The sequence below is a fragment of the Chaetodon auriga genome, chromosome 24 (genome assembly GCF_051107435.1).
Source record: "Chaetodon auriga isolate fChaAug3 chromosome 24, fChaAug3.hap1, whole genome shotgun sequence".
Classification (NCBI taxonomy): domain Eukaryota; kingdom Metazoa; phylum Chordata; class Actinopteri; order Chaetodontiformes; family Chaetodontidae; genus Chaetodon; species Chaetodon auriga.
Window position 1 is genome coordinate 3514603 of NC_135097.1, and position 24251 is coordinate 3538853.

General features: G+C 45.0%; 1 protein-coding gene across 3 annotated transcripts in view; it reads left to right on the forward strand.

The window, feature by feature from the left end:
• Positions 1-24251, forward strand: part of nhsl2 (NHS-like 2) — a 129394-nt gene that overhangs the window by 23055 nt on the left and 82088 nt on the right. The window lies entirely within an intron of this gene.

Below are 24251 nucleotides of genomic sequence, written 5' to 3' on the forward strand. Positions count from 1 at the left end.
GTGACTCTCTCCCATCGGAGAGCAGCTGTTTGGGACAGTTTCCAGCGAGGTCACACAGCCCGTCTTACGTCTCCACTCAGAGACGATGATCGTGTGAATGAGTGGATCTTGAAACCAGAAACTAGCAGCTAGCTCAGTGACAGCGACCGAGATATGAAAGTGCTGCTTTTCTGCTGAACTGCTGGTGATCACATTTGTGAAATTTGTGTCATTTTGTGCTGCTGCAGACATTTCTGCGGTCTGAAACGGCTCCAAAAGTGGAAATCAGGACAGTTGTTACGGAATAAAATTCAGAGTTTTTAGTGGGACAAGAAGATCCTGCAAGACCTGTAATACTGTACACGAGCGTGCACACAGAGCCAAGACAAACAGATGTCTTTCATATGTGGATGCTTGACTCATTCCAAACAAATGAGCTGAAGGGCGGCTGAAGAAGACTCGCGTTCAAACTGGGAACAGACCTCTGGGGACGCGTTGGCCCGACCACGAGCCTCCGCTGATCTCTGCAGCCCTCAGCGGCGACACAAACACACACACACACACTCTGCTGGATTGAATCATTTTGCTATCAAACATCTGCTGCTCTAATTATTAAGCTGTTTTCTCATCTATCAGGAGCGTCGTACGTCTCATTTTACTGGCGGTTTGTCGCATGTGGTTGTGGTCAGACGCGTAGATCATCCCCGGCAGCTTGGATGCAGGAAATTGAATTAAAGCTGTAGTTTGCTGGTGGATACGACCCGGCGGTGATGAGCTGATGATGATCCTCAACGGATTCAGTCTGTGCAAACTGATGGAAATATTACAGTTTTTAAATATTTGCAGCGACGCAGGGAGGAATGGAACAAGAAGGAGCAGCCACGGTCAAGTGTTGGATGAAGAGCTGCAGGCTGGCACCTCCAGCGTCTAAGCGAGGGGACGAACTCCTCTCAGTATCACTGTGTCCTGCTGTCCAGGACTCATGACGCGTGCAGCAGGTCTGCACAAACACTGCGTAATCACATCATGATCGTTCGCTGTCAGATCTGAAACCGATGCCATTGTTTCAGATTACAGATCTCCACTTTTGGAGATAATTGAGGTGAATTAGGAGGAGCGGGTGTTGGAGGGAGCACAGTCTGATTTCCCAATTTTGCATCTGATGGTGCTGTTAAAGCTACGTTGGGGAGATAAAGTCCCTCTCTGCCATGTGAAAGGGAAACACAACAAGCTGGCCATTGTTCGCGCCAGCCCGCCTCGGGCAAAAGGAGGGTCTGCTGTGCCGCCCTCCTCACATGGCCGAGCCAGACAGACCGCTCCCAGCCAGTCTCCAGTGTACCTCGAAATGCTTGTTGTCCTGAAGGAAGTTTTGTGAATCAAAGCGGGAGATGAGCCTGACTCAGCCGCCGTCTGTCTGCGGCCATGTTGGATCCTTTGTGTGTCCGAGCGGCCCGGCCGCCAAAGAGCCGTCTCACAGGCTGACATTTAAGTGTGCACGAAAGTTTTAAATGAGCTCATTTGTCTGCGTCTTGTGGAGACGCTGTTGTTGGATGAAGGGGAAGCAACATGTTCTCACAGGATTTTGCTCCACTGTGCAGTGATTTTTAGTCGTTTTCCCTCTTTCACTTTGGATGCTGATGCTGGATGTTTTGCAGAATTTTGCACTTAAACTTTGCACTTCTGCTCCTGCTCCTTGAAAAGCCTCATTCATGCCCTGAAAGTCGAAAAGTCTTTGTGCAGCTCATCAGAATGTGCAGCTGAACATGAACGTGAATATTTTTTTTTTCATTCATTTCACGCTTTGTAAACACCCCAAATCACGGAGCGTTGATTGTTTTCCAGTGACTGTAGTTTGAAGGCCTCAGTGGGAGTCGAGCTCCCGACAACGTCAGCGCCGCTGTAGCCTGATTACGTCCTCTGTCAGTGTTGTGTGTCCGACGTGCGCTACCTGTCATGCTCAGGTGCAGCAGAGGGAGGAGACGGATAGACAGAGAAGACAAGCAAGCTGCAGCTTTAATGCGATGTCGTCAAATGACTAAAAATACCATGATTTCAAGTGTGTGAGTAACTGAAAAAAGTCCGTCGTTTGCCTTTCCAGGACGCACCTTTCACACCCAATCATGATCCTCTCACCTGTGGAATGATCCAAACAGGTGTTTGTGGAGCGTTCCACATCTTTCCCAGTCTTTAGTGGCTCAGAATAAGCAGATATTTACAAAAATCAATGAAGCTGACGAGGAAAAACTTTAAATATATCGACTTTGAGCTGTTTTCAGGTCAGTTTATGTCCTAAAGGATCAGGTCTTATGTTTCAAACGTTGAACACACTCCTGATCTCCTGATCTGGATTGTGTTGCGCCTCCTGCAGAGTATTTGCTGTGTCATTTCTGGTGTGAACGCCGGGCAGGCTGGGTAAAGGAAGTCTGACTGCACCGTTCACACACACATGCACGCACTCAGCCTGGGGGGTCTGGAGCTGGAGGCAGTGGAGTAGAAGGAAACAGGGCCGACATTTAGCCTTTTGGCAGAGTGTCACGGTGTCACAGAGTCACGTCTTCTGCCTCTGACGCGACCGAACGCCGACACAGAAGCGATGGTTCTGAAGCTTTTGCACCTGTGCATAAACAAGCATGTAAGACTTCTTCTTCTCGTTAACTTCCCTCTCGTCATGTGACAGCAGTGGAACCGCCAGCCATCCCTCCAGAGACACACACACACACACACACACACACACACACACACACACACACACACACACACACACACACAACCTCCAATTAGCTCTGATTTGGACGAGATTTACCCGCTAAGTTGCTTCTGACACAAACAGAAAAGTTTCTTCAGCTGTAAAAGCATCAAGCAGGCAGCAGATGGGCGAAGACACAGAGACACAACATGAAGAGCAGGAACAGTTTGATTTCCTAAATCCAGACTCAGATCTTATTATAGAGTCTGTGCCCCATAAAAGAGTCATTTAATGAATCTTTTACTGTGTTTTTTGAAAGCTCCCTCTGGGTTCGTGCAGCTTGGTGAACGTCTATCTTTAATCTGTCTGGTGATCGTTGTCGTTGGTGTGTCTGCTCTGTGTGACGACTGGCTTGTGTTCTGGGATCCTGTCGAGAAATATTGTTTGTTTTTTAGGTTTTTATTGGATAACAGCCATGAGGCCTCCTGAATAAATAAATCAAACTTAAAGACTGTGTGTGGAAGGCGACTCTGGTGCCCCCCAGTGGAATTAAAAAGCTTATGAACACACACTGTAGATTAGATTTTCTATAATGTACATTATGCTGCATGAGCGCTTTGAGGTCTTTAATACTGTTCTCCTCTGGATTGCACATCGGTGCTGATGCTGGCCTTATTAAGCAGACAGTGATGCCACAGATTAACGCCAACTGCAGCTTCCTGCGGTACGTTCAGGTGCAACATTGATGCTGCTAACACTACGCACCATCCTGCAAGCTTGGCAGCGTGAGATCTCATTAACGACCAACTTCTTCAGGAGTTAAATGGCTGTTTGGACACAGAGGACCGGCGGCGGCGGAAGACGTCCTCAGGCCTTTTGCATAGTAACAACAGCAATACAATGAAAATACTGTGACAAACCCTGCATCCATTAACTTAATCAGAGTTTAATTTGCATGAAAACATGTTGAAAGTACGAACAGATTGTATTTTTTGATGCATTAAAGTGGAAATGCTCAAAAAGACTTGGTGACTTTATACATGAGCTTAAGCAGTTTTGCACTGAGAGGTTTACAGGTTTTACGTTTTGGACAAAAATGCATTGAATTGTCAGCCGAGTTTGGGTCTCGGAGTCGGTACGAGGGGACAAAAAGCCGCATCGGTTCACCTGTTAACCCTTTGCAGAGAAGCCAAACTGCTTACATCCACCTTTCAAACCTGAGGAGGGAACGTTTTAGTCTCAAACGACACAGAACTTAAAATGCCTTGCTCAAGGCCACCTTGTTTCATGACACAGCATCTTCCCCCGTTCACGCTCGCCGCCTGTGCTTTCCCAGCCGGTGCGGGACTCAAACCGGCAACCTCGCCGTCCCGCGCCTCCAGCCTGCGGGCAGCTGCTGGCCCAGATAGCGACAGCGTTCGGTGTGTTGCTCAGCAGAGGGGGAAACTCGCTCTGTGGTAATTAAAGTGTTTCCCTCAGCCGCCTTTCGCTCGATTCAGCAGATTTAGTTCATTTGAGAGCGTCTTCCGCCGGCCTCCCGTTCACCCCGGGCAGCTGCTCTTGAATATATTTGCGTCACGTACTCAGAGGAACTTTGCTAAAACGTTCGTCGTCCTGTTCAGTCGGAGGTCCTTTGAGGTTCCGCCGTGTTCTTCTGTAAATCTTTCCTCTGATAATGCAGAATAATGTAGAATCATAGTCGTTGTGAGTCTTTTTATGGATGTTTTGGGATGATGTTTTTAAAGATGCACTGAAGACTGAAGAAGTGCTCCTTAACACTCCTTAAAAGTCTAATTAAGCTGTTTACGATCCTGCTGATGACTCCTTTTTACGTAATGCTGAATGAGAGAAAGAATAAGAGGCGGCACGGCGAAAGTGGGCCGAGGGAGAAAGTTGCATAAGAAAGAAAAGGAGGAGATAAAGTGAAAAGGAAGCGAGGGATGAAGTGACGAGTGGGCGGCTGAATGTGAGAGAGCGTTACGGCAGCACGATGCCGACTGCGAAGGAATGCATCATTCATCAGCTGCTCTATTAGCCTGTGTGTGTGTGTGTGTGTGTGTGTGTGTGTGTGTGTGTGTGTCCATATTAGGTAGCTGCTTCAGGCCACCAGTATGGATTTCCAGTTTGAGAAGCGTGTGTGTGTTTATGTGTGTGTGTGTGCAAAACTCGTTGCATCATATTCACTTCCTGCTTTAAATGTGTGTGTGTGTGTGTGTGTGTGTGTGTGTGTGTTTGTTATGAGTGTGTGTGTTGTTTGTGGTTGGAAATACATACTTGTTGCTAACAAGACAGGATTTGGGAATGCTGCCCATCTGGAAGTCACCTCCTGTGTGTGTGTGTGTGTGTGTGTGTGTGTGTGTGTGTGTGTGTGTGTGTGTGTGTGTGTGATTCATGCTACCAGCCTGCCTGACAATGACAGACTTGTGTGTTGTTTATGTGCGCCGCCTGACTGCGAGTTTGTGCTCACAGTCAAGGACGTTCAAGGTTTCACAGACAAAACTTTTCCTCTTTTTTTGTTCATTTATGTTTAATTTATCTCAAAATGTTTATACGGGCGTCTGGAGGAAAAAGCCGAGAGGAGAAGGACTGAAAGTCACGTAGAAACGTGTGTTTTGTCACGTAGCGCTGCACATGGTGTCGTATTAAAGCTGTGTTGGATTGTTTCGGCCACTTGGGGGCAGCGCAACAGCTGTAATGTGCCTAATGTGGGTTTTTGGCTGCTACATGCTTCGCTAAGCTCACCAGCTAGCTGCTAACTTTTCCTGCTAGCTGCTTGGTGCTGAGCAGGTCGTGTTCAGTGGGTTTTTAGAGGTTTTTCTACGAAAACAGACGCCTGCTGAGGCCCAAAACGCCGCTGTTGCAGGCAGGAGAGCTAAACGATGAGCTGGAAGTGCATCTTAAAGCTCGTCGAAACTGAGGTCACGCAACAGCAAATAGGCTATGCTCAGCTGCCGGGTTATGAGGCACAGCTAGCTAAAACTAATCCTATTTAGACTTTTTTTTGGATTAAAAAAATTAGATTTAACATGTTAATTAGCAGGTTTTCGAGGTGCTGTCAGGTGAATGTTGTCACAGAGCTTTCGTCGCCATTTTTGCCTGTTTTTCGTCTTTGTGCTATGCTAAGCTAACCAGCTACTGGCTGCACCTAGCCTCTCTGTCTCTTTCTGTGTGGATGGACTCAGCAGTAAATATTCTGTAATCAGCCTCACATGCTCACACAGGGCTGCTGCTGTCATCACACACACTGACGACGCTCTGTGTGTGTGTGTGTGTGTGTGTGTGTGTGTGTGCGCGTGTGTGTGTGTGTGTGTGTGTGTGTGTGTGTGTGTGTGTGTGTGTGTGTGTGTGTGTGCGCGCGCTCTGGGGTTTGATCTAAGTGCCAGTCTATTTCACATGCAAATGATTTAAAGTGTATCTCTCTCTTGCTCTCTCCTCTGTCATCCCTCGCTTCGTCCAGCTGCAGTGTGAGCTACAGAGAGGCTTGTCTTTAAGTCTGCCGAGGCCGTGGCGTCACCAAACCCTCCGAATTGGAGACAAACCACGTCTCTACGAGCTTCAGTTCGGGTTAAAGCTCGCACGCCGTGGTAGAGTCAAACATACGTCGTTTGCAGTGATGTCCGCTGAGGATAAACGTCCATAAATACACACTGACTGCAGAGGATCCAGTCGGTCTCAGCTCTCTCAGTTTTTATCCAAATCTTTCCCAAACTTGCCTAAAAATAACCATTTTACCATTAAACGTGCTTTAGTTGCCAAGATGAGACACTGTAGGAAGATGAATGAGTCGTGTGGGCAGTGAAGAGTTTGCAGATACGTTCAGAATAAAGACTTCCTCATCGAGTTACTATTCACAAAATAGACATTTATCCATCTGGATAACATACGAAGATACAGAATGAATTTGTCAAAGTTGATTATTATGGTAAATTAACTGCATTTTGCATCAACAGAAAAAAGCCGTCCTCCACATTTCAGACGTCTAATGAACCTTAAATCAGCTGTGTTCAGTGTGAGTGTGTGTCAGTGTGTAAAGCAGCGATGAAGAGGAGGATAACGGCGCTCACTGGCAGTTCATCCTGCTTTCTTCTCTCAGTGAATTACAGTGTGTCGTCCAGTGATGGCTGTGTTTGTGGTTCATTTTGAGCAGGTTTGAAGTCGGTTTCAGTCTCTGAGGAGTCTGTTTTTTTTTTCGCTTCCTGGTCTAAATTCAGTTGGCAGCTGAACTCGACAAAATGCAGCTTTTTTATCAGGAAGTGTTGTGAAACTCGGGAGCCTCGGGGGGGATTTTACCCCACAACTCTTTCTAGAAAGTTGGCACCTGCAAAAACAAAAGCAAAGCATTGTGGAGTAGCTGTGTCTGTGTCTTCGCTCTCTCCTCCATCATTCGTTTTCATACTTTCATTCAGCTCCTCCTCCTCCTCCTCCTCCTCCTCGCCGTCTCTCTTCTCCTCTTTGATTTTTTTCCCCATTACCAGCCCCATTTTTTACGCTCCTCGCTCTCCATCTCGCTCCATCATTTCATCTCCTTCCCTTCATCTTCCTCCACGTCCGCGGCCCATTTAGGACGGGACTCGCCAGCGAGAACAAAACAAATGGAAGATCAATGATGACGATGGCCGGCCGCACCTCGTTTAATTAGGACAGTCCCACTCGTCTCCTCAGAGACGTGTTCAGAGTGAGCATGTGTAAGTTAGACAGCAGTTATGTGTGGTGCATGGATCACATTTATGAGTGTATATACTGACAAAACTATCTCAAAGTGAGGTCCATTTAGTATCTTTCTGGAGCTTTTGATCGGCGCTTATCAAACGACCTTCATCAGCAGTGTGTTCAAATTTAGATTTTTTTAGCACTTCACTCGCTTTATTGTGTGTTTGCATTATTTCAGTGCTCTTCTGTCCGTTTGAGTTCCTCTGTCAGCTCACGGGGCTCGATCAGAACGTGGCAGAACATCCAGATATGTCAAATTTTAGGAGCAGTAAAAGGGAACTTCAGTAATTTGCACCCAGCAAAGTGTCAGTTCTGGTCATGTCCACTAGGCCGCAGTAGAGCCCAGCTGTTGGTGTCGACTTCTCCACCACAGTTTCCATGTGGGAGTTTGAGTTTGAGTGTGTGTGTGTTGATTTGTCACGTCATCGCCATCACTCTAATCCTTCTTCTTCTGCTCCATCACCCCCCCCCCCCCCCCCCCCCGCTTCGCCCTTTGAAGACTCCACTCTCTGTTTGATATGTGTTGATAGATGTTTTAAAATCTTTTCTGGTTGCAGAATCTGAATGTTTCGGTTCTAGAGTGAAGGCAGCTGTGTGAGTTTGTGACTCTGGAGCAGCGCTGCTCAGGTTGTGGGTTCAATTCCCCGCTCGGTCAGCTGTGCTGCGTTGCTAAAAATGCCCTGAAAGAGCGTTTACTGCCTCAGACAGTGTGAGTCAGGGGGAGAAGACCCACCGAGGGGACGGAGGGTTGCATCGCCTGCATCAGTGATTTTGGAGATTCATCCAACTTGTTGGATACATTCATCCGTTTTTCTGTTGTGGTTTTGATTCAGTGCAGAACATCTGATGTGTTTCATTCGATGTGAATCTGGTTTTTGCAGCTCAGACTGGAATCTTCACCATGACCAAAGTTTTTGTTCAAAACCACCAGCCTGCTGGAAAAAACGAGGATTTGCTGACACAGTTACTGGATAACAACACCGCCATGAACGATTATGTTAAAGTCTGTCCAGCAGCTGCCAATCAGAGACTGTTCTCCCAGAAAGAACGAGCCAATCAATCGCTGGAGCAAATTCTTTATGTTCAAAACCCCGATCAAGCAAGAAGCGATGAACGCTGTCCTTTCTGTACCTTAATCCACCTGCAATTTCAGTTTTTTCCATTAGCAGCATGTGGATATAAATAGTTTTTATTTTGTATTTTTCATCCTCTTCCACGTCTCCTCTTTTATTCCTGCTGTCTGTAACACCCTAATTTCCTCGGCGGGGGATTAATACAGTTGTATCTTATCTTAACTTAAAATAAGTCACGTGTTCGTGTTCATCATTGGTCTTCTTTGTCTTTGAAGTGGACAAACCCTGTCGTCCTGCTGACAAATGCTGCGTCTTCTCATTGATCAAAGAGGGCTTGTTGATAATCGCTCAATCAATCAATCAATCAGCAGGCACGATTAGCTTTAAACCTTAAAATCTGATTAGCCATTGATGACTGACTTCTGTGCCCGGCCGCTCTCTGCCAAACACTTCTTGGCTGAGTTTCCCTCAGTCTCTCAGCTTCGGAGGAAATGACTTGATGATTGCTTTGCTGAATGCAGCATCAGGGTAAGAGGTTCAGTTTCCTCGCCGACTCACCAGAGCCTCAAACTGACTCACTGTAACTCCGGTTTTCTCCACACAATAGTCTCAAAAATGCCTGGAAAGCTTCGATAAACCCAAGAGTTTTACATCTGATCTGGCTCATTCCCATCGCTGGGCCTCTCTTCTTAGTTGTGGGTGATGGAGGCGAAGCAGTGGGAGCGTTTTTCAGGTGTGATGCGACGGAGAGAAAGCAGAGATGACAGGAGGTGAACAGATCCAAACAGAGAGGGAGGATGCCCGAACAGAGAGGAGCCGCTCTGCTCTCCCCCCTTTCCACTCCTTTTAGGGATTACAGTCTGGCTGCATCGTCGGCTGTCGGACGGAGCTCTGGAGGATCATAACACAGGGTGTGTGTGCAGGAGTGTGTGTACGCCTGCACTCTGTGTGTGTGTGTGTGTGTGTGTGTGCGTGTGCGTGTGCGTGTGTGTGTGTGTGTGTGTGTGTGTGTGTGTGTGTGTGCGTGTGTGAGTGTGTGTGTTTGCTGGCTGCGAGTCAGTCAAAGTTTTCTGGGCAGCGTGAGTGTTTTCAGATGTAGTTGTCGCACTGAATGTGTGTGTTTGTGTCCTCCAGGCAGCCAAAGTGTGTACAGGGAGGAGGGCGCAATGATGGAGGAGGGGGTGGGCTTACAGAGGGAGGGAGAGAGGAGTCACAGAGCCGGAGAGGAGGCCATAAAGGAAATTAAAACAAGATTCCCAAAAACATGAAGGGCAATCCAAATCAATAATGATGTCAGATCATAAATAAATAAATAAGAATTCATATTGCTGATGCATTCGTCAGATTCTGTCAAGCTGTTCGATAAAGTGCAGTAAAAAGTACAATATTTCCCTTTGAAACTGGCAGTATTATTGTACTTAAGTGCAGTACTTGAGTAAATATATTTGGTTACATTGCACCTCTGAAAAGAAGGGAAAGGAGGAGAGAAATCGACTGAGAGAATGATGGAGGGAAGGATGGAGGACAAACATGGCTGAAAGGAGGAAAGAAGGGACTGTTATGGGGAAAACAAGGGATAACCACGGCAGCCGTTAATGGAGGCAGGATTATATTCAGCTCTTCATCCTCCTTCAGCAGCTTCTTCAGACCAAGTTCATGTGAAGCACTTTAGCGTCGCTGGTAGTAAAAGCTGATTTTCGCAACTTTGAGCGTGAAAAATTGCACAGAACGGCTCCCAGGTGTCGGCCATTTTTCCCCACCCATGTCTCTGTGATATAAGAAAATCTTCCTTTAATCAGTCTCCTGATTAACCTCCTCTTCATCGACCTCTTGGTATTTTCTGACCTTTCCGTGAAACCACAAACGAGGAAGCTCTGCTCTATGAGTGTGTGTGCACGTGCATGTATGTCAGAGACTTTGGAGGATTTTTAGACTCATTTATTCCAAAGAGTCCCTTCCTCTCTCTTTTTTTAACTACCCCCTCCCTCCATCACCTCCAGCCCCCCCTTAATCCGCTCACAGCATTGTCAGGAAACGGCTCTGAAACACAGAGAAAGCAGCATATTTTTCTTTTTAAGGCGTCTTATTAAAGCAGGTGGGGTGTTATTTGACCCTTTTCGGAGACTGCGAGAACTCGCCGGCGCTGCGGAGGAAAGGCAGAGCGATAGAAAGACCCAGAGGACAGAGACAAGGAGGAAATTAGAAGAAAATGAAAGAAATTGAAAAAAACAAAGAAGTCATTATTTCTCAGGACTCGGAGGAATCCCAACTTGTGCTGAAACTCTTCTTGTGTGGAAGTTGCTAGAAATGTTGAAAAAATATAAATATTTCAGATGTAAAATGTCAGAAATCACATGTAGAAACATGAATTTTAGATTTTTTCACAAACATCACTTCACATACAGGCTCGATATTTGTCACATGATGATTTTCTCACGTGGATTTCACTTGTGGAATCACGTATTTAACGCGCGAAGACGTGCATTTGACCTGTACGAGATCAAACGTGAATAAAATCCATCACTTCAGTGACTCAGCGTGGTTTGATCAACACATTTGCTCCATACATCCAGATTTGCTCCCACCGTCGACGTGATGTAAGTGATTGAAGAGTTATTTGCGAAACTCAGAATCACTCAGAAACATACGTACTGTCAGCGACAGTAATGAGAAATGTAATTAGTTGTCTCATTTAGTTTTAGAAAAAGACAAATGAGACATGTTGAAGACGGGGCGAGAGAGAAGGGACTCCGAATGATGGCTGGGATAAAAATGAGCAGAGGAGGAGGGTGGGAGATGAGAGGCGAGGAAGGCACGGGGGAGGTCATTATTCTCAGCTGAAAGCGCGACTCTGCGTGGCTCAGTGTGTTCGTCTGCCGTCGACCGAGATGCACCTGCACGTAAATACTGAACATCCGTGTGTGTGTGAGTGAAAGCAAAACAGGAAGTCACAGAAGTCTGGAAACGAGGCAAGAGAAGACAGAAGCTCCTGACACTGAAGTCTTTTGTCAGGACGTCCCAGACGCTGCTCTGGTTGCCTCCCACTGTCACACTCTGCACAGGATGAGTTGTCACCCCAGTAATCATTGTCACATGACGTCTGAACATGATCAGGCTGACATCCTGTAGTCTGAGACGTGTAAACATCCTTTACAGCTTCTACACCAACCTCTCGGTTTAACTGTATTTGCCTCAGTTGTGCAGACTTTTCCTTTGAAATGAGGGATTATTAACATTTTGGCTCGCCTCCCAGTGAAGTGATCTGCCTTGTTATGACCTGTTTCCAACAAAAAGGACGTTTTAGTTCTAACAAAGCTGACTTGCACTTTAAAGAAAAAGACACATCTGAAATTAGAAATGATGGCATTAATGGTAAAAGTGGATGAAAATGGCCTCCTGTGATGCTACAATGATCCATATGCTGGATAACTTCACCTTTTTGCCTTCTTGCTGGTAAAATCTGATTTGTTCTGTTTTGACTTGAGAAAGACAGAGCGAGCATGGACAGACGGGAGGGACAGATGAAGAAAGATGGAAGAGGCAAAGTGACGGAAGCTGTTATTTAATAATGTCAGAGAGGGGAGATGAGAGGATAAAAGCAGACGTCAGGACAGAGTGGCAGAGAGAGGGAGAGAGGAGGTGAAGAGCCGGTGGAGTGACATAGGAGCAGAGAAGAAAAGAGGAGTCCTCCTCCGTCAGACCCCTCCGTCCCTCCAGGGAGGAGAAAAGTCTGGCTTGAGTTAGCCATGCAGAAGCAAAAGAGGGACACACACACACACACACACACACACACACACACACACACACAGTAATCCATCACTCCCCTCCCACCCTAACACTTGTCCTCGTCTCCTCCCTTTTCCCTCCATTTGCTATTCGAAGGCAAAGACGGTGCATTCACTGTCCCTCTCTTTCTGTTTCCAGCTGTTTTGGCGGTGCTTTTTTTTCTTCTTCTTCTTTTGTTTGTATTTGTCTGCAGGACGGTCGAGTTGCGCTCAGGTAGGAGGTAAGGGAGGTGAGGGTGAGGGAGGGAGGTGAGGGTGAGGGAGGGAGGGAGGTGGGGGAGGGGGGAGAAAGCTCTGAGCACTACGACCCTCTTTGTGCTTGTCTTCCTACCTGTTAGTCTGTCTCCCTTCATTGTTTCTTTTACTGACTCGACCTGTAAGCTGCAAAGACGTGTTAGATGGATATTACTTGAAACTTAAGCCTAAAACACCGTAGGACAAGACTAATACTTGGATTCTCAGCCAAGATCGTCTCAAATCTAACCAAAAATGCTTTCCCAGCTATGGGACAAGCAGTCAACTAGGTGGGCTGGGGTTGGGTTTGTGTTGGGCTAGGATCAGGTTTGGGTTGTGGGGGGTTCTGGGTAGACACTGGGTCCAGGTTGGGCCAGCTGGGTGCAGGATCATCTTAAGCTTAGGCCGAGTAGTTTATGCCCAACCCTGCTTTGGTTTGGTCGGGGCCACACTGGGACTACTGGGAGTAATTTAGTTGTAATGCACATTAATATTTTTCTTCCTGCATCATCTTACACACATAAACAGCTCAGTCATTGATTTGTGTGTGTGTGTGTGTGTGTGTGTGTGTGTGTGTGTGTGTGTGAGAGGGAGCTGCTCATGCTTGACACGCTGTTTATTCCACACAAACAAGAAAACATGAAACTGTGGACTTCCTCCAAGAGCGAGTGTTTGAGCATCAAACGGAAAAACTTATAAATTGGGTAGAGCTCGACACACTCTTACGTAACATCAATCAATGACAGAGAAAACAGAGATTTATTGATATGGAAATATTCAGTTTCTCGTTTTTTTTTTGTTTTTTTTTTTAGAAACATTTTGTTATGAGCCGTGTTTGATGTGTGTGTCGGATGTCATGGGGCGAACACTAATCTCAGCTTCAGCACTGATGAGCCCCTGCTGTCGGTGTCTCAGCAACTTTGTCGTCAACATTTTGCAGATATTAAGCCGAACCTCGATGGCTGTGTGACTGAGCAGACATCGAGCGTGTGACAAAAAAAGAAGTGCAAACACAGCAATGGGGGTAGTAAATAAATACAGAAGTATAAGCCTCATTCCTTCAATTCTTTCCATCACAAAAACAGAAATATGTCAGGCTACATTGCTCGACTTAACGGCTGTCTCGATGCTACACACAGTATCCTCACTTTACCCACAAACAGACAGTTTTGTCAAACACTGCTGCGAATTTTCATCTCATCATTGCGCACATTTGCATGGCTGTACAACACTCTCTGTGTGTTGTGTGTGTGTTTTTCACAATATGCAGTGAAGGGAGCGCTATTTGGAGCTAAACCAGGAGTCCCACAGGAAAACAGTGTCACATCTCTCAGTTTCAAAGTCGGGGAAACTGATTCTTCTTTCTGGTTTCTCTGACAAAGGTGAAATCTTTCTGCTGGAGCAAAACTGACTGATCATAATCTCTTAATTCACTGAGATGAATAAATGTGCTGAATATTTATCGTAGAAGCAGGTGAGAAACACAAAGAGGATACAGAACAATTATGAATTCGTGTCGAATTCTGATTAAAGCATGAGCATTGGTAGCTAACATTGTTCCAAGTTAACATTGGCACTGGTTGGTTAGCTATGTAACTGTTAGCTAACATTGTACCAAGTTAACATCGGCACCAGTTGGTTAGCTGTGTAACTGTTAGCTAACATTGTTCCAAGCCATTAACAACTACCTGTTAATATCAACAACACGAGTTGGTTCGCCCCATAGCATTGTTAGCTAACATTGCTCTAAGTCAACATTGACACTGGTTGGTTAGCTATGTAACTGTTAGCTAACATTGTTCTAAGTTAACATTGGTTAGCTATGTAACTGTTAGCTAACGTTGTTCCAAGCCATTAACAACTACCTGTTAATATCAACCCGAGTTGGTTAGCCCCATAACATTGTTCAAGTGGATAAGAGCCACGTTAACATCGACACAGGTTGGTTAGCAACATATCTTTGTTAGCTAACATTACAAGTTAACATCGGCATAATTGAGGCTTTATCTACAAAATGCTTTTAATATGGGATTTTATCCATAGTTTGACGGAGCAATCTGTTGAGAAATGCAACGCCTTGAATGCTACATGCTAGCCAAAGTGGCTCGGTCACAGTCGAGCTGCAAATTCTATGTAACAGCCACAAATTTAATTGTGTTGTGGGGCCCTCTTCGATCCACCTGTGTCGTATAGTGATGATAATACTGCCTTTAACTTACAGAGAAACTCATACTATAGACTATATTGTGATAAAAGCAACAATACAGTATTGTTATAATTGGAAAGGTATTGAAATAAGGCAGGTCTGTGCTTCCTTTTTTTAATATGAAGCTTATTGCGACTGTTGAAAGATCTGAGACTCGAGCCTTTCTGCATAATATGCCACCTGATGTTTTACGTGCCGTGACCGTGCATCACTTGAATGCTCCTTCAGTATCAGTGGCACAAACGGACGTTTCCTCCTTGTCTAGATCCCACAGTTCTGTAGCTCTGGCAGTCCTGTGATTTTTCTTTCTTCGGTGGGTTAGCTTGTGATAAAAGTCACATGTTGAGCTAATTATAATGTCACTTGTGCACAGCATGCGATTTAGCCTGCTGGATCTCTAAGACCTCTTTCTGTTCGGTTCTTGGAAGTATTTTGTTATTTAAGTGTAGATTTGTGTCCCATCGGTGTGTCTCAGTACCTCCCAAAGAGATTAGGGACCAATTTCACAGCCAAGGATTAAGCTTCATCCCTGACTAAACTCATTTTTCCCCCAATAGAAACCTTCATTGAGACAGAAAATTACTCTCAGACTTGTAACGGCATTTATTTCTGTGATACTACCCCCCCACACTCCTTCATGAGTTTGACAATCGCTAATTATCCTTCAGCTTCCCCTGCAGCAGTTTCATTATTTAGTTGCAAAGTTTGAAGTGTTCAAGTACTTATGTGTTACTCCAAAATTAGACATTCACAAAGAATGTTTTTATGCATCCAATTACAAATTTTTAACACATTTATTTTCTTGATTTTGGCATATGCAGCATGACATTTACAAAAGATATGTAAAGAACAAATAAAGTAAATTTAAAACAACTTGTAAAAGATGTGCAGACTGCATGATGGCACTGTTTTCCACGATGAATATGTGGTGTTTAAAGTCTTCATCTCCTTTAGTTCAAGAGTACAGTCGAGAACTTCTTGTCCCTGGTGTCTGGCTGCAGCGTGTCCAGCAGTATTAGGTTATCTGCTCTCCAGGGATTAGCCGATTTTCTCTGGTCTGGAGGAATGTGTGAGAGCTGAGCGCCGCTGGCAGAGTGGACAGCAGATCAGAGTACGCTCGCCCTGCCTGAGGAGGCGGAGAAGGGAACTTAACGGAGGGTGTTTACATGAATGCACGTCAATACATCAGCCTCAGCCCTGCATGGAGCCATCAGCAGCACAAATACACAGTGCAGCTCGTGTACGTTGGTTATTGAGGGTACTTGTCTTTAAGGGTCCTGAAAACTTGTGCCGGTTTGAGGTGGGAGTTTCTCACCTGGAAAAGGTGATGTTATTTAAAGTGTTAGGGATTTTAGGTGATTTGACTCAGCCAGACTCGTGTGTCATTGCTTGTAAAGATATAACCTATGAAAAATAAAGGAGGCCGGACCAGCTTTTTGATTGGCCATATCTTTGCCATTGTTGATTAACTTTTGGGACTGAAGGAACGAATTAGGCTTAAGACTTAAAGGTTAAATGAGTGTTTTAGTGGCAGTGTAAGGCTTTAAAAGGTCTAGGTTCTCAAGTTTAAATGATAGAGGACTTCTCACTGATTGGTGGAACATCATGCTTCTGTCCTGTTTCTGTCTCGTTCGGGTTTAGCACTTTTTTAATCAGGTCCAGTTGTCCTCTGGTCTGTTTGGATCTGACTGTCCTTGCAACCCTTTGGCATCGGGTCCAAAGTTCTTTACAGTCGCTGGCTCATGTTTCACCTTTTCACTCGTACCTTGCATCACCAAACTGACATCAACAGCCGTCGCAGTGCTTTCCCTGAGGATCGTCCTCGGCCTGAGAATGAGCTTACAAGTATTGTCATTTTGTCAACCAAGGCTTTAATTTGATGTCCTCGACAAAGCTCCTTGTTTTTGTTTCATGTGCCGGAAATCCTTTTGTAAGACAACCAATGGGAGCTCTCTGTCAGCTGTTATTTTTTCAGCAGAACTCTTGAAATTAAAAAAAAAATCCACACATCAGAGAGTGCAGCTCGTTGGATTTGGGTGGTGATTTGGCTTCAGTCTCCTTGTGCAGCCTGGTCAGGTGACTCATCACAGCGGAATGCTTTTCACGAATCACGCCAAGTGTGATGTGGTTTCCCACGCTTCTCATCTGCGCCCGTGGTGATGTCATCAACCAGCAGCAGCAGCAGCAGCAGCGCATCTCACACTGATGACATCATGTGTTATTGTTTTAACGGCTGCTGCACTTTTAACTGATGTGGTAGAGTTGGTGAAAGCCCAAGTTTTGGTAATTTTCTTGTAAGGGAAGGATTAAGTTTTGCACGAGGACGTTCACACACCGATGCCAAGCTAATGCTCCAATTAGCTCAAAAGATTTTAGCCAACAGAAACATAAATATTCATCTGATTCCCGATGATCTTCAAAGCTTTGCATGTTGGTCCAAAATACTGAAATAAATACCGCTCATGCTCCACTATTGGGAGCATTAGATTTGGGAATGAAATGTTCAGCTTTACCAAATGACCCCTTTAAAGAAGGTTTAGAACTTAAAAAGAAACGCTCAACATAAAAACATTTTGGAATTCCTGCATGCTAGTTTCAGCCAGTAATGGCCTGAGGTTTCCCTGCAGAGTGAGCTTCAGATCCTTTGTGAGAGGCCTGTTATTGCAGCGTCTCAAATGGTTTTAACCCTTTAATTACACGAGCACGCCGTGGCTTAAGGAAACCATAAAAAGGTTTCACTTCCAATCCCGTATTGATTTCTCTTTCAGCTCTGGAGGATCTGGATGATAAGAGTGTTTTCATTTTGCCAGCTACACGCTGACTCTAACATTGTTCCATATTTATAATTCATTTTCTATGAATCGCTCTTCACTTCTTTCAAATGTTGCGCAGCTCATTTTGTAACGAAATCCCTCAAACAAACAAAAGCGACCCGGTAGAGACGCCGCCACAGACTTGGCCTCATCGCATCTTGGAATGAATTCTGGCACTTTGCTGATGTGTTTGTATTGTTCTTTGGCTTTGAGGGGAACTAAACGTTTAACCGCTAACCAACAACACTGATTATTATTTGATTAAGGGACTACGGGATAAGACTGCAGGAGGCAATTGAAATTAAAGAGCATAATAGAGCAGAACTAAATACCAAAACACTGGGCAGCCCTGATCCTCCCTCAGCACAACAATGTGGAGTGTGAGGAGGAGTGTGGAGTGTTTGTTCCCATGTGTGGGTGTGTATGTACACATTACCACCCATATATGTGTGTGTTGCTGTACTTGTATACATGTGAGAATTAAACATCTGCCCAAGAATAGATCATGAAAAACCTTCTGAAGTGAGGATGTTTTACCCTTTATAACCTTCTTAAAAGGATTAACAACTGATTTAGCATTGCTGTCCCATAACACTGTGGGACTCAAGATTGGCGATTGACCTAATGAGGCCTGGTTGCTGAGACCGAGCTGCCACTCAAAGCAGCCACGCCCATAATTATGCATAACTTAAAGCTTGAATATGATTTAAAGGAGTGAGTACAGTTGTTGTGAACATTGAAATTAGCGATAGCCGTTTTTTGTTCCAGGTTGTAAATCTGTTGTGTTTTAATGTGGGGGTCTATGGGGATTGAGTAACTGCAGTTTTAGGCATTTCTGTGTCAGCTTGATTTTTCAGCCCCTGCGGTTTGGAGGACATTTTCTCCAGGTCTTGTTTAACAGTTTAAATTGAGGAATGAACATCTTCTGCAGCCTGTTGGTTTAACTTGCGCACCCTGAACTGCATATTAAATACCAAGAGCTGATATCAGCCAAATACAACGTGAGAGATCTGATCCTGTCAGCCAAAGTCAGCATTGTTTTCGTAAACGCAGATTGAAATCCTGACTCAGACGTCTGGCCCACATATTGGTAACAATCTGGACAGTCTAGCTTTTTTTCTGAACAGGGTGGCAGCTGTACCAGATAGTGATCCCCTCTTGCGTAACAGTCTGTATTATAGATTGGACAAATGATAATAGAATTTGTGTATTTGCTCCAACTGGCCTCAATCTGTTGGACTTTGCTGCTTCCACGGTAATAAACGTGTGTCGATGACTGGAAAGATGTCTTTAAAGGAGTATATATTTATTTCTCTGCATGTTTTTAGATTGATTTCTCATCCTCTGCATAAGCAATGGCAGGAGAACGTGGAGCGAGTGCCGTTGCATCTGTCTATACGACGACCCAGCATCTCATCTAATGGGATAGGTTGCATTGTCCTGTAATACTGATGCTGTCAGTGTGGTATTCATTACAGCCATTTGGTGGATGGATCCATGTTCTCTGTGCAACAGGGGCCTTTCAGAAAGGGACCTTTGAGACAGTCTGACGGCTACTATTGTCAGACACCAACCAGCTCATTTCAAATCCAGCCAAACACATGATGCTTACAGGGAGACTCCACAGCTTTCACACATAGAAGTCAGTTTACTCATCATGGGGAGGACTGCACAGCTTCAGAAATGTCTTCTGTGTCTCTAGAAGAGCTTTATCACGTACTGACGTGTGCCATATAGGCCTCTAGATGGTTAAACAGTTAATAGTTCCCTTTGTGTTTTAACTGCAGAGGTCTGAATCACATATTAAAACCGTTTGACCATAAACGCATCATGACGTCCTGTTTCCTTACTGTCTCAATACCTTGATGGACAGTAATGTAGATTGAAAAAAGTGGAAAATGATGAGGTTGCAGTAACGAAAGGTACACGTGCAGTCGTGTGAAGTGCACATGCAGCATTGAACAGTGATAAGGTTGCAGTAAAATACACATGTTGTAATACACAGTGATAAAGTTGCAGTAACCTGAAGTGGATGCTCCAATCCAGAGCCTCTTCGTGGTCTTTTAATCCATGGTGTACTGTGTCTGGATCCTGCGTAATGCAGTGTGAAGGCAAACAAAGCACATCAAGTTTCTCACTGTGCTGAGATGTAGCAGGCTGTTGTTGCATCAGTGTTGCCTTCAGGGTGTTAGTGCTGCAGGCAGACGAGGGAGCGCTGTGAATTGAACACCAAAAGATATATATATATATATTATTTTTAAAGTTTTTGCTTTGTGCATCATTGTTCTGTCTTGTTTGTTTATTCCCAAACTGCCACAGTCTTTCTGTCTTTAACCCTTCTTTCCATTTAGCTCTCGTCCCCTCCTTCCCGTCTCATTCTCTGTCCTTTTCCTCCGGTTTTGTCCCCGATGGGACGCTAGCACGGCAGGCTGACACTGATGACGGACGCGTCTCCTCTGGGAGCAGCAGAGGGAGAGGAAAGTGCAAAAACCTCAAAGTGCTGGAGGGATGAAGTCAAGAAGGTGGCACATGAAAGGGGGACGGGAGGGAGGTGTAAGAGCGGGTGGAGGGAGAGAAGAACAAAGACGGATGAGGAAATGGAGGGAGGTAGGAGGAAAAAAGAAGAGCACAGAGATTTGCAATAATATCCAAAATTTCTGCCACCCCATGTGGTGCCCCTCACCCCGCTGAAGTCTTTCCCCAGTGCCCCCCCCCCCCCCACCATCACCACGACCACATTATCTGTCCCAAACCAGAGTTATATAACCAGAATGGGTTTCTGAGCCAGAAACTTCCTTATGTAACCCCACTCTCTCATACCACAGTCTGACAACAGCTCCGTTTTTTACTTCTGGTAATAATTGAAGGCTTTTATTCCAATTTCCTGCAGAAAAAAAGCTCCAAATTTCTGTAAAATCACCAAAGAAAAGTATTATATTTACTTATGTAACTGTTTTTGTCAGACCACACCAGAACAGCTGGGTTTAGCTGAAGCTGCATATGTTGCTCATTAGCAGCACCAAATGGCAAAAAGAGGTATTTGATTGAATTTTGAGGACTTCATTACCTGCATTTCAAGCAGCAGGATGGTAGTAATGCTGCGTTCATGCTGCATCATACATTATTTCTCAAAACATTACAACTTTGCACTTTAAACTGCATTTTTCCCCCCTTGCAATGCAAAAATATGAGGCAAAACCACCATAATTCGTGATTAATGAACACCTTCAAACATGGACAATGTGAAAAAACAGCTAATTGTGGCTATATTTCCATGTATCTTGTGTGACTACAGGTTGTTTTCCAGTTATTTCCACATTGTTGTTGACAGCGTCATGAGATGTTGGCTTGGATTGATGAAGTACTTGCTGACAGTCATTTGGCAGAGTTTTGTGTTTTGTTCTTAAAGGTGCAGGATTTAGTGGCATCTAGTGGTGAGGTTGCAGATTGCAGTCAGCTGAACACCCTGAACATTAAAGGCTCTCTGGAGCCAGTGTTTGGCTCACTGTAGAAACATGGTGGACTCGGCTGAGGGGGCAAGTCTTTCCTGTGTTGCTGTTGTTGTTGCCTCAGTGTTTGGGGTCACAGAGTCTTCAGCGTTTGGCCGCGGGTAGCTGAACAAATGGACCGGTCTGGGAACGCGGTGGATTACGGTCTGCACACACACATTTTACACACGCTGCTATCAGTCAGATGCACACAGCTGTTCATTCCTTACATGGAGAGTCAGCTCTGATATCAAACACAGATTGTGTTTGTTACAAATATATTGAAGTGTTTATGAATAATCGCTGGAGAGACAGACCCAGATGCTTCCCGTGGAAAAGCCCGGAGAAGCAGCTGTGAAAGTTAATCTAATGGACCATGTATTTGTCAAACCAACCACCAAACATACTGTCTCAAAACAACTTTTTATGGCTTGTCCAAGTACGGACGGTGAGACGGACTGTGCAGCAGAGCTGGGCCCAACAACGTTTGCCCAAATACACACAAACAAATACACTATATTTATATTTCTGTCAACTTTTCAGAGGGTTTAAGACATGTTTTGTAAAGGGTTGTAAATGAGGAATTAGAGACCTGAAACATACAGTTTTAATGAGCTAAAGATGCTCGATAATGCACATTAGATCACATCATTTCATGTAATTTCATAATGTTAAAATGCTCCATGTTGCCTTGTGAGATAAAGGATTTGTCTGGGCCAGACCGCGGTGAGCAGAGGAACACTAATATGTTTTAATGCCACATTTTCTTATCAAACTCCCACCAGTAATCTGGCTCTGCGGGGGGTGGATTAGCAGATTAACAGCCTCCATCAGCGCACATGCACGCGCACACGTAGAAATACACATGCATGTGCGCATGTAGTAATGCAAACTCGCTCAGATGCAGGCATTAATACAAGCTTAAGACAGCAGGTGACAGTAGTCGTCTCCCGTCTCGCTGTCAGAATAAGCAGATAAAGAGAAAGACGTTGGGACACTGTGTTGCTCTTGGGCGACTGACCACAGTCGGCTCAGGGTGAAGGACTGACATCAAGTCACTTCAGAAGCCAGCAGAATAGATTAAATATATTAGCAAAAATGCTAAATGTGTTAACTTTCTAACAGCTAATGTAAGACTGTCGTTTACTGTCCGCATGTTGCTGTGCTAACGTTAGCACATTACGCTATCATCACATGATACCAGGACCAGGACAGTCCATCAGAAGCGCTCGATTAAAACAGATTGAAACGTCTCCTCTCAGCTCTGCACTGATCTGACGTGACCTTCTTCACATTAATACATGCAACAAACAGAAAAGTCATATTTCCGTTGTGTTTTCTGCATAGTTTCACAATTTGAGGTTCTTCTGACCCTCTTTTAATTACGTAATCTCGTTGCGCCCTCTTCTTCTGCAGTAGTATAATGGTTTCCCGACTGTGGAATTGGTGCCACCTACTGTTTACCTTGATGATTTTCTTGAAATTTAGTACAAATTTACCATACATTTGGATGGAAACCCAGCCCATGACGCTCTGCCTTTGAGCGCATCCAAAGGAGCCAGTTGAGGTGTTTGGGGCATCTGATCAGGATGCATCCTGGCTGCCCTCCTTTGGGGGGTTTTCCAGGCACGTACCGCTGATAGGACACCGTGGGGTTTACACAGAGCAAGCTGGAGAGATTATGTATCTTATCTGGTTTGGGAACACCTCAGTATCTCCCAGGAGGAGCTGGAAAATGTTGCTGGATAGATAATTGACAGATTTGGTTGGACGACACTTCGTACAGCCTTGCTCTGGTAGAGCACACCCTGAGCCTCACACCCCGGCCGAGTGTTCAGCTTCGTGCTGTTGAAAGCTGTGGCGAGGTTGGCAGTTTAAAGCTAAACCTGACGAGCTCAGACTGAAATAACCACCGTATACACAACAAACATTTTCAGTCTGGGCTGTAACGTTCGTCTAACGTCAGCCTCAGACCAAACATTCATTTTTCTGAGCACCTCAGAGCAGGAAATTATTGTCTCCATTTTTCATCTGGTCTTGTTTTCTGGCTTATCGACTGTTGCAGCATTACAAGGCTGTTGGGATGTCTGCAGTGTTTTCCTGTCACAAGTCCTGGAGTTTGATTGGTAAAGTTTGCTGTTGCAGACACTGCACTGAGTCAATATGGCGGCATCAGAGTTGTAAATCACAGATAAATGCGTCTGTCTCATGCCGTGTTCGGAGTCTCTTTGTCATGCTTTGACAGTCTTTTCTTCTCGATATCCATCTTTCATGTTTTTCTTGCTTTCTCTTGAGCCTCATGCGAGCGCGACTAATATCACCAGGGGACGTCGCAGAGCTTGTTCTACTTCAGGGAATCGTTGATGATTTCTGCAGCTGCTGTGCCTTTAGTTTGCAAAAATCGGTGAAGACAAAGATCCCATGAGGATACAGCTCTTGTGAGAATTCAACTCCCTGCAATTTCTTCAGGTGCTCTTGTTTTTCTTCTTCTTCTCCCACATGTGGGATTTTCTCCCTTGTTCCTACAAGTGTAATTCAAAACGAGTCTAGATGTTGAGTTGTGCTGCAGCTGAAGTTTATTTCCATGGCCATTTTTCGACCATTAGACCAAAATTCAATCCACATATGATGAAGCAGACCATGAGTTCTTCATATTTTTGCATTAAATTTTTGCTGAAATGAGCATTTGACCATCAGCTCTAATGTAGAGGGAGGTTTTGAATGCATTTTTGGACTTTTTCTGTGTTAGAAAGTGATGGATTATAACCTCTAGAGATCATTTGTTTAAGCATGAGGTTTCCTTATACCAATATAGAGATGGCTGACAGTGTGAGTAAGGTGTTGGGCCATCCAGACCAGCTTCAAGGCTTCTTGGTCTCCATTCTTCAAGTCCCTGAAGGGAGGGATGAACTCCATCTTTCCAGAAGATATTTGGTGTTTTAATGGCGGTGGCTCTTGGGTGTTACTGGGTTGACATATGGCCACTGTGACGTCAAATGGTCTTGGCAGGCAGTGAAGCACATTCTCAGTGGGCTGAAGGTCCAGCCTGGTGGCCTCAGGATCGTATCTCTGCATTTTGGGGGTGATGTGGTTGTGACCTCGACCTGTGACCTCCAGCCTGCACTGGGGCGGTTTGTTGGGATGAGACTCAGCACCTTCAAGTCTGAGAAAATAGTGGATTGCTCCCATTGGATTGGGCAAAGATCGAGCATGTGATCAGCAGCTGGACTGGTGCACTACTGGACTGTCATGGAGAACAGGGAGCTGAGCCAAAAAG